The sequence below is a fragment of the Pinus tabuliformis genome, chromosome 5_1 (genome assembly GCF_031772625.1).
Source record: "Pinus tabuliformis cultivar Carrire ecotype Pingquan chromosome 5_1, CPIR1, whole genome shotgun sequence".
Taxonomy (NCBI): domain Eukaryota; kingdom Viridiplantae; phylum Streptophyta; class Pinopsida; order Pinales; family Pinaceae; genus Pinus; species Pinus tabuliformis.
Window position 1 is genome coordinate 384,958,823 of NC_142305.1, and position 9,154 is coordinate 384,967,976.

At 38.8% G+C, this 9,154-nt stretch overlaps 1 pseudogene; it reads left to right on the forward strand.

The window, feature by feature from the left end:
- The first annotated feature begins 712 nt into the window (after positions 1-712).
- On the forward strand, positions 713-4,102 carry LOC149165062 (putative histone H2A variant 3 pseudogene; annotated as a pseudogene).
- Positions 4,103-9,154: the final 5,052 nt, after the last annotated feature.

Here is a 9,154-nt window from a genome sequence, read left to right on the forward strand (position 1 = left end):
TATATATATATATATATATATATATATATATATATATATATATATATATATATATATATATATATATATATATATATATATATAATAACTGGGGAGAATCCCTGCCCAATCTTAGAATATATATATATAATTAATCACCGGGGAGAATCCCTGCCCACTCTTGAAATCTATATATAATCACTGGGAAAATTATAGAGGATCTATAAATAAAGAAATAAGAAGAGCCCAACACCATTGTTGATTGCTCAGAAGAGCGGAGAGTAAGAAAGAAGCACATAGCCACCTCTGAAAACTCAAGGTACTTATTCATGTCTTTTATCTACTATTTTTCATGATCAAATACTAGGAGTATTTCTGCACGTTCGCACTGCTCTATTTAGCTGTTTTCTTTTCTACATTATCCAAGAGTGGGAGATGTCGGTAACCCATGTAAAGTGGGTTTTGTGAAAAAGACGCGATTTGCAGGTCTATAGATCTACTTGATTATACTGTTCTATTTAATTGTTTTCTTTTCTGCAACCCATGTAAAGTGTGTTCTGAGAAAAAGACGCCATTTGCAGGTCTATAGATCTACTTGATTATATTGCTCTATTTAGTTGTTTTCTTTTCTGCAACCCATGTAACCCATGTAAAGTGTATTCTGAGAAAAAGACGCCATTTGCAGGTCTATAGATATACTTGCTTATCCAAGCATGTATACGAGGAAGACACAATGGTTGTGGGAGAGAATCAATCTGGCAAAGGTGCCAAGGGCCTACCGAAAGGCAATCAATCCGTCAAAGGTGCGAACGTCCCACAGAAGGGAAAATCCACCACTGCCGCTAATGATAAAACTGAGAGGAAAAATCCCGTTTCTCGCTCTTTTCGTGCGGGCCTACAGGTTCTAATGTTTTCCAATATTGATACTGCATTGAATAGTTGCGTTACATGATTACAGCAAATGTAGTTTCCTTTTGATTTCTTCAACGTTTATGTTGCTCATTCTTCTGAAATGATATATGTCTGTGACCCTTACTATTCAATGAGAGATCCGTGTAAATGTGCGTGCCCTAGGTTCATTTGTTATTAAAGACCAAATTTCAGGTGGATTGTGTGAGACCCATATTGTTTATTTTACGAATTTGTGAAAACCGTTTCCTATTCCAGAAACCTCTTATGACATTTCTAGGATGGTGTAGATCTTTTGGTTAATGGTTGTTAAAATATCATTTCGAGACACACATGAAGAACCATTAAAATCTTATGGACATTAATGGCTTATGGCTGTATGTAAAATTAGGAAAAAATTCTTAGAAATATCTTTCTGGCCCACCTCTAGAAACCCTAGCAATTGTAGACCACACTTACCCTCTCAGCTGCATCCTTTTGGTTTGTGCTGGTTTTGATGTTTTCCTTGGGTTGTTCCTGGCTAGTTATTATCATCTTTTATGTCCATTTGATGTTTGATTTGTGGAAGAAATGGTCAGTGATAGGGTCGTGAAAAGGTAAAACCATTAGGCGAAAAGGTACGTTCTCCTTTTGTATACACACAACATTGATTTCGAATTGAAGCCAGCAGTGGAGGGTTTTTAAGTAGAGAGTTTTCAGAGCGTCTCTGGGGTCAACTCAATCGGAAGGTGGAGGATCGCTATAGTTGAGGACCATGCACAACGTTAACCTTAATGCCTTTAGCTCTTGATGAGATCCATGGCATTGAGGTTATATGCTACATAGTACATAAAACAGAATTGAAAGAATGAAATTATGGAACTCGATCCTGGGGATTGTGGTGAACAACACTTGCGAAGAGTGACTGACGGGTTATTGCGGCAAGATTTTTCTGAGTAGGAAACCTCACCAAGTATTGTTCTGAGTAGGAAACTTCACCAAGTATTGATATGCTAGCTCCATAGTATTGTATGTTTTTTTTTGCAATTAATCTTTCTATTATCAAATTTAAATTTGAGTTTGTTGGACATTGGATAAACCAATGCTCCAGTGTGTTTAGCTATATGAACTAACCACCTCTAGTGGATCCTTATTTTTAGCTACATGAACTAACCACCTCTAGCGGATCCTTATTTTTAGCTGTGCCATCCTTGACTAACACCTAGTGGTTTTGGTCTAAGGGAAATCATGATTCCCAACAAGTAGTATCAAAGCATCGTCACAACTTGGATACACACCCACCTCACTTTCAGGGGAGATTGAAAAACATTATATAAACCAATGCTCCATTTGTGTGTGTGTGTGTTTTTTTTCTTATTTTTACAAGTTTAAATTCTATGGCCATTGAGTTGTTTGATCATGCTCTTAGAACCCATTTTCCATAAATTCTCAACATTCTTCTTCTCACAAGAAGGTGTTCACTCACATACATTACAACTCATATATAGTTCTTGGTAGAAGAAGTCATCCTTATTTGCTTATATTACAAAGGTTTGTTTATATTACTTGTAGAGACCAGTTTGCAAATTTTGCAATATCAAAATTTCTCTTTTTAGGAAACTCAAGTTGCTTCATTTAAAACATAACCCTAATAGTCAATTTTTTTAGCTTTAGCCATGACTTTTACCAAAACTAATAATGCCAAGGGAAAATTTTATTTTATAAGTGGAACACAATATCTTGACCTCTGCAATAGGTGCAATAGGTGAAATGGGTGTCGGTGAATCATCAAAAAGTACCATCCAAAACATTCTAGACAATAGTGAATATAGAGAAATTAATTGAGCTATCTCCCTCTTAGATGTGATTTTGCTCACCTTAACATTCTTTTATGGATGAATTTGTAACAATGAAGTCTCCTGCTCATTTTTTTTATGGATGTGTGTTGTCAAAACTTGAGACTCAACTTTTGAAACACTAATTGTGTGGTTGGGATTCTCCTTAGCCAATCACCCATACAAGTCCATTATGAGCAAATATTTCCTCTTTTTTTGATTTAGCTCTTTCTACTTTGTTGATAGGTGCTTTGATATCCTACCATTTTAAACTCACAACAAACAAAATCAATTAGAAACACATAACCCTTAGCTTACCTTGTCACTATTAAATATTGTATTAGATAAGTGTCTTGAAAGCCTATAAATATCTAACAACTTATTAAATATTGCATTAGATAAATGTCTAACAACTAGCATAATCATATACATTAGAAATATGCCCAAAGAAAATAAACATCAGTACATTTATTTTATTTTATGATACATTTTATACTATTTATATTAAAAATTCAAAATTATTAAACATAACTAAATTATAATTCTAAATTAAATTATTTCCCATTATTTATATTTAAAATTCAAAATTATTAAAAAATAACTAAATTATAATTCTAAATTAAATTATTATAAATAAGTAAAAAGTAATTTAAAATTTAAAAATAAAGCAGGAAAATCACAACCCTACAGTAGTAATTCACTAAGGAAGAAGAATTTCATGCGTGGCAATCCGAATACATCCCTCGGTTACTATGTGGGACAGGTTTTTCTTGCATTTGTATTTATCGATTTTGATGATTCAAGTAAAGTAATTCCAGAGGTTTGTTTTTATGATGAAACATCTTCAATGAAGCTATGTAATAATTGAAATACTTCTGTGAGCAAGAACTCCACACAATTCCTGTAATATGTCGAACTTTCTAGACTAGGTTTGTATGTATTTATTTTCTATAAATTTTCATGTCAAAAATCTTGATTTTAATGAATAATTTTAGCATGTTTTTTCCTTGAGAAAAATATACTTTTTTAAGATTTGCAACAATTCAAATACTCTGACAAAGGGCTCCTGTAATATGTGTTCTGAAATGTTTTTCTTCTTGCAGTTTCTAGTGGGAGGGATCCACCTTTTGTTGAAGTCTAGAGTATCTTCAAATGTAAGAGTAGGAGCTACCGCAGCCGTATATGCTGCAGGTGTTCTCGAGTATATTACTGCAGAGATTTTAGAACTGGCACGAAATTCCAGTAAAGATCTCAAGGTTAAACGTATCAGCCCAAGGAATTTGCAGCTGGCCATCAGAGGAGATGAAGAACTTGATACTTTGATTAAAGGTACCATCTCTTATGGAGGTGTCATCCCTCACATTCACCCGTCACTTTATAAATCCACAAAGAAAGATTAGTTTCTCTGTTTCGGGATGGTTCCAAGCTTTTTATTGAAATCCTTGGCTCAACTCTGTGCTGGATCGGTACATAAAGTGAATTTTGGAATGCACTATATTCTTTTTTATTTTGTTTTATGTGTTTGGTTTGAACTTTCTTACTTTCAAAAGCTAGTGATATTTCATACAATTATATCAATTTTTTATTATCAGGAAAAATATAAAAGCATGTTAATGTTAATGTTTGAATGTTTAGATGGTTATAACCATTTTTTTTTGTAAGGTGAGGTGGTACTCTTTCTATTACTGGATAGAAAATAAAACATTACATCATATCAAAAAACTTGCAAACCCGCCCACATGGGGAAACAAGGTGACTAATCCATCTATAGTTTTTATGGCCGCCCAAAAATAAAAGGCCCAAAGTCTGATAATCTTAGCCAAATAAACCAGGCAATCTTGAGATTTCCTAATACTACTAGTCTGCAGGAAATACATATCTCTATTTAAGTCATGCAAAAAACTATAACGAAAAGGACAGTTATTTTTTCTAAACATATCTCATGTCAAAGAGTGTCCATTGTTGGTTGCTGACTTTCTCCTTTCTCAGCATCTTGCTGGTCTCCCTTCAGCAGCTGATGAATTGCGTCTAGCTTCTCCTCTTGCCTCTCCATCGCAATGCGGATGAAGCTTAATTCTCTACGCATGTCAGGGTTTCCCTGGGCCAGCTCAACCATCTCCTTAGCCGCTTGCTCTAGAGCCTTTGCCAGCAGCCCCTTCATAACCCAATATATGTGCAAAGACTGTTTAAACAATGACATTCTCCCCCTGGTATGACTTGGATCATGAAGCAGGAACTCCCACTCCTCCATGTCCTCTTTAGATTGATCCTGAAGAGACTCCTCCTCCAGGTACTGCATAATTCTTCTTACTACTGGGTTGGTGTTACGCTGGTAGGCCCTTTCCGCCCGCCGGACCCTGTGATTCACCATCCTTCTTTCCTTTTTAGCCGGATTCGTGTCCTGCCTGGAGTTCTCTCATTCCTCCTGCGTCCTCCTATTCTGTCCCCGGCCCCTTTTCCTGTTCAAGTTCACACCTCTTCCGGGGCCCCTCTCGCGTTTTCTCATGCCATAACGTCTAAACTTCACCTCCCGCGGAACGGGGTGATCCTCTTCCATCTGCTGATGCTTATGGTCTGCTAGTCTGTCCTGAGCGAAAGGCCTAACGTTCCCCTCGCCATGAGGTAGCTCCTCGTCAGACTCATCCTCAATGTCCCAGACCTTGATTGGCTGATCATCATTCATAATTCCTTTTCCTTTCCTGCTCTTATTCTCAATAGCTGCATTACACTGCTCCTCTGTCTCCCTAGATTTCTGTCGTGTTTCCATGTTGCCCGCGGTTCTGGCGCAGGGAAATCTCTGGTTCCCGGAAACTTTTACCTTGAGATGCTGTCTCTCAGCAGCGATGTCCGCACCTCTCCAAATTGAGAAACAGCTGAATAATTGATCTTCCATCCCCATTTGGGTATATATCGATTTCCTGTCCTTATCGTACATCCTAGGTTCAATTTTCTTTTGCCGCCGGTAGCTTCCCGGGGTGACGTTTCCTCTAGCCATCATATCTTGGTTAATTTCCGCTGTCAAGGGGTCTGACAGACCGCTCCAACCTCCTCTTATGTCTCAATCATTTATTGCTTCACCTCGGAGGTATTCCTGGGCCGTTCTCCACGCACGCCGCCACTGTACTAGTCTGTATCTTATGATTATATATTTTTTCCGCCTTGTCTAATCTGGGATCATTACTCGGGGCCTCCACGTCCTCTCATTGCTCCAGCTCATTGATCCTCGTGTTCCCACTTGTGGCTTGATCATGGTCTGACTTAATTATTTCTGCCAGGTCCTTCCACTCCCTGTTCTCGCACACTGCTCTCCATTGATTATCCACCGTGCTGCCACGACCTTTACAGCCCCAGTTTGCCATGAAATCGGCCGCCTGATTCCCTTTCCTTCTAACGTTGTTTATTATTTTGTATTCAATTCTTTTCAGAAGGTCTGCAATTTCCTCGATAATTCCTGCCGTACGCCAACTATTCATGACCTTCTCCCAATCCCGACCATTACTAAGCTTTTTCAGCGTCTCGACCGCAATCTGAGAGTCTCCAACGATTTCTAAATTGGTGTAACCATTTCTTACAGCAATTCATAATCCCTGGTGAAGAGCCTAGAAATCTGCCTCGTTATTTGTCATTTCTCCACCCCAGTCTGCGAAAATCCATCTTACCTGCTTGTTACTATCTCGGAAAATGCCTCCAAAACCAGCTTCTCCCGGGTTCCCCTTCGAGGCCCCGTCGAAGTTTAATTTGATAAAGTTTCCTCTGGGGTAGCTGAATTTATCAGGGCTTTGAGTCCGCATATCCAGTTGAGAGTTCTTCTTGTAATGGACCATCTCAAACTTTAGATTTAACTTGTTCAGAATGCCCTCCTCAACCGGGTTGGCCTTCCAATCCTCCCCATCCCACTTTTCAACCAGGATTGTTTCTCGCATTAACTTGACTGCTCGTTCCCAGATTACTTCAGGTTCTTTTGCTGTATTCTGGAATACCCTGCGATTCCTCTCCTTCCATATCATCCACAGTACAAACCCTGAGATGAGATTCCACGCTCTTTTGACCACTCTACACTGAAAAACTTCCTTATTCCATTGGAAGACCGTTTCAGTGAATTCGCTCGGGACTATCTCGAATTTACCAAATATTCGTTTAGTGTTCATCCACAGATTCTTTGCGAATGGACACTTAATCAGAAGGTGATTTCTGGTGTCCGCTTCGGTGTTACATAGACAGCATCTCGATGGACCATTGAAGCCTTTTTTTTGAATTTGATCCCAGGTTAAAATCTTATTCTTAGTTGCAAGCCAAATAAATGTGGAGACTTTCGGCCACCAGTTGCTTTCCCATATCATTTTCCAGTCTAAATTCTCTTCACCTCTGGTTTGGGTATCAGTTAAGTAATAAGCCTCTTTGGTGGTGAAGGAGCCTTTCATAGAATTCCCCCACCTAAGGATATCCTTACCTGTGTGAGCTCTAATTTTCCTAGATTCAACCTCTTTCCTGTAAGCTTCTTGATGATCTTGGCTGAGCTCCCTGTCCCACTCAGTCGGGTCAATCCAAACTCTTCAGCTTCCTTCTGGGTCATTAGCTTTCCAGTAGTCTCTAACACTTATTTTATCTCCTACTATTCTATCCCGAATTTGTTGAAGCCTCTGAATTCGGCTCATTCTTTCTTCCTGTTGCCACTTATCTTCCCATAAGTTGGCTTCTTTACCCCCTCGGATCTCCCAGAAGGTATGCTTTTCCACCAGATCTCTGTTTTGACAAGCAAGGTCTCATATTGCTGACCCTTTAGGAGTATCTCTCTGTCGTAAGATCTCAACTGTGGAGTCAGGCATATTGTATTTAGTTTTCCAAATGACTTTCCAAAGATCATTGCCTTCCCTAAGCCAGCGCCACCAGAGCTTTGCTCCCAGAACTTTATTGAGAGTTTCAGGGTCCCTCAGCCCCAAGCCTCCGTTCTCTCTTCTCTTTGTTACCTGGTTCCAAGAAACTAATGCCCACTTTTTCTTCTGGTTAGTCCCTCCCCATATAAAAGTTCTAATGATCTCTCTAATCTTAGCACACACTCCTATAGGGGCAGCCATTATCGACAAGGGATAAATGGGGATAGCTTGGAGGACAGATTTTGCCAGAACTATCCTTCCTGCTATATTTAAAACTCTGAAGGCCCAATTTGCTACTTTGTTTCTCAGCTTATCTAGGACTCCTTGCCAGTTTTTCATCTTTTTGGAAGTAAAGTCCAATAAATTTCCCAAGTATTTCGTAGGTAGTTCTTCCCTCTTGAAGCCCAATAATCTTATAAGGTGGGTTTTGACCTACTCCACTGTATTAAATATGAATATACAGGATTTATCTCTATTAATTTCCAGACCCGAAGCCTCAGCAAAAAGGTCCAGAATTCTTTTAAGCTGTCTTACTTCTTTGACCGTTGGTTCCCCGAATAGCATGATATCATCAACAAATTGCTGATGAGTTAAGGGCAGATTATTTCCCCATAGCTGAAGACCTTTGATTCTGTTTGCTTCTCTTTCTTTTTTAATAAATCGACCCAGCCCTTCGGCTGCTAGAATGAAAAGAAACAGAGATAATGGATCTCCTTGTCTAATCCCCCTAGAAGCATTAAATGTTTTCGAGGGAGTACCATTAACAAGAATAGAAAAATTTGGAGAGGAAATCAAACTATGAATCCATTTAATCCACCTCCTATTAAAACCAAAACTTCCCAACACTTCTTCCAAATAATTCTAGTTAAGTCGATCATAAGCCTTCGACAAGTCCAACTTGATCATCATACCCTTTTGTTTCTTTGTTTTCAGAGAGTGGATAACTTCTTGAGTTACAACCAGACCATCAAGGATCTGTCTACCTTCAACAAAACCTGTTTGTTCAGCAGATATTAACTTGCCCGGAAGGGGTTTTAATCTCTTGGCGATCAGGGATGTTATAATCTTGTAAATAACATTACACAAAGCTATGGGCCTAAAGCCATTGGCATCTTCTAAATTATCCCCCTTAGGAATTAAAGCATAAAAAGTAGAGTTAATGGCAGGCCATACCTTTTGGTTCATCCTGGATTCTTCTACCAAATCAAGGATCTCTTTTCCCAGGAAGTGCCATCCCGCCTGGTAGAAATCGACTGTGAAGCCATCCGGGCCTGGAGCAGTGCCTTTCTTCATTGTTTTCACAGTTTCCTCTATCTCTTCTAAGGTCACTGCTCTCATTAACGCCATATTTTGGTCTGTGACTAAACGAGGAATAGCTGAGCAAATTTCCTGGATTGCTCTCGTTCTATCCACTTGAGGTTCAATTAGGATTCCTTTATGGTGATCTACTAGGACCTGTTCAATCTCAGCTTGTTCAACCACTCGATTCCCATTCCTATCCTTAATAGATAGAATCCTGTTGCTCTGTCTGTGTTTGATCATAGCCTGATGGAAGAATTTGGTATTCCTCTCCCCCTC